The sequence below is a fragment of the Condylura cristata genome, unplaced genomic scaffold, assembly GCF_000260355.1.
Source record: "Condylura cristata isolate star-nosed mole 26May11 unplaced genomic scaffold, ConCri1.0 scaffold00026, whole genome shotgun sequence".
In the NCBI taxonomy this organism is placed as follows: Eukaryota; Metazoa; Chordata; class Mammalia; order Eulipotyphla; family Talpidae; genus Condylura; species Condylura cristata.
In genome coordinates this window covers 9,461,195-9,463,444 of record NW_004567127.1, presented here as the reverse complement: position 1 = coordinate 9,463,444, position 2,250 = coordinate 9,461,195, and positions in this window count along the sequence as shown.

Below are 2,250 nucleotides of genomic sequence, written 5' to 3'. Positions count from 1 at the left end.
TTTTTATCCAAGTCTTCAAGTGAAATTAACAACAACTCCTTAAGTGTGTGCAAGATCAAAAGACCACAGATTGCTCTCTTGGCACAATGCAGTTACCTCTAACAATGCAAACACTCCAATTTGAGATCAGAGGAGGAAAAGTAAGCTACTTCTTGATTATTCAATAATCGACACTATGGATTATTTAATATCTGATGAAACACAAGCCATTTATTAGCCACAAACATATTTTCTAAAATATGAGAACATCCCATCTAAAGCAGGAAAGCAATCTGACCCACATATGGAAAGGAAACACCTTTTTCTCCATGTCACCAGGAAAAAAATAAAAGAACTCTGCCAAGGAATAAGGATGTACCTTAATAACTCCCATGAACCTTTTAAGGTCACTGTCAGAAATAAAGTCATGGACCTAGAAGTGCTACAAAGGTCAGACAGAAAATTCTAATTATCCTTGCCAATGGTCTACTCTATTAAAAGGTCATCAACAAATGCCTTAAAATGCTTTCTAAAGTGCTTTCAAACATCATTTTGTTCAGAGTTCAATTCCAGACCAAAACATTTTGCAGATCTAGAAATAAGAGTTTATATAGTAAAGAGCCCTTTCATGACTGTAATCAATAGCCAAGGGAAACAAATCAGGGATTCTGATTTTCTAGTCTCCTAGGAAAACTGCCTCTTTTCATGCTCGTTTTGAAGTGCTTCTCAAACTGCAGCACATATAGCACATGCTGTCCATTCAGTACCTGAGAAACCTGACCTCACAACAGGTAAGAGACTGAACACAACTGTATAACTAGGAATGTAACAAGGTGGTCTCGGGGAAAGGGGAGGTCCCAGGTTCCCTGCCCCACCCAGAAGGAGGGTGGAGCTGAGCAGGGAGAATCTGGAGAGGAGACTGAAGATGGAAGCAGGACAGGAAGCCAGGAGAACTGAAGGAGGCACAGGGAGCAGAGAAAAGTGAAGAAGCGGCTCTTGTTTCTTGGCCCTGGACTGGCTGAAACAGATGCGGGTGAGAGACCCACGGGGAGACTGACCATGGCAACGTTTATCTTGATTTTGTTGTTTTTTTCCCAGACTTGTCTGGCCATTTCTGACCCTTTTCTATGGGTCTCGGCCAGAAGGTCTTTAGAGTCTAAGACTTGTGGCAGGTTTTCAGGCCTTGCATTGGGTGGACTTTTACCCAAGAGGGGATGAGTAACTTTGGGTGTTTGATTTGGAAATTGTATTCTTTGTCCTTTTGTATGTCTTTGTCCTTTCCATTAAAGGTCTTATATGTTTTGTCTTGATGCGGCAGATGGCAGAACCTATTTAGAATAGGCAGGTTTGGGGCTCAAGGGTGTCCCTCTCTGCCCTGTATGTAACAGGAATATAGAATAGTACCCTGTTTTATGATACTACTGAGGGGTAGGGATGCAAGAAAGAGAGAAGAATTAAAATACAGAAGGATGAGAGATAAACAAGGTAAAATCCCTCCCCCTCCCAATGTCTTATTTATAATGTCATCCAAAATCAAGGATTTCATTTGTGTTTTTATCTATCAGTATACTATTGTGGCTTACTTGCTTGTCTTTTCCACTGTATAATATTTTTCTCTTTCCTATGTAGATGCAATCTACCTCCTAAAGCCTAAGGTAAATTCATTGCATCTTCCTCCTAAATAAAACGTGGAGAAATAAGCCATATAAAGTAAAATGGTCTCTTGGGCGTTTCTCCTTTCTAGTAAAATTTCAAGGCAATATCTGCCAACATTGGAGACCAAAGAAAAAAGAAAAAAGCTACTTGGATTTACTGAGAAAAAAAATATTTATAGTATATTAAAAACCTACATGTTAATTTCTGTCTCATTAACTTCTTGAAGAATTCTGTAAAGTGTTCAACAAAAGGAGGAAAATAAGTGTTAGGATCACAACCTATGATTCTGGGTGGAACAAAGACTTCTCCTTTCATTATGCAGAGAACCAAGTTGCCAAAAAACGCACTACTCAGATACCATGCACGGTTACTGACAGCACGTCTGCTATAGAGAAGGAAAAAAAAAAAATCAAAAGCTGATCAAATGTCGTCCCGACCTTACCTCGTGCCCGCCCCTTTCGCCCTGGGCCTTGCCCAGGGCTAGAGTCCCAATCTCTTTCCCCCCAATATAAAGAGGAGCGGCTTAACCCCTTGAATTCTGCAACCTCCCGCGTCTCCACGCAGGCGCCCCGCCCCCGGCTTCGGCACCACCCCAGTTCCAAATCCAGTCGCTGG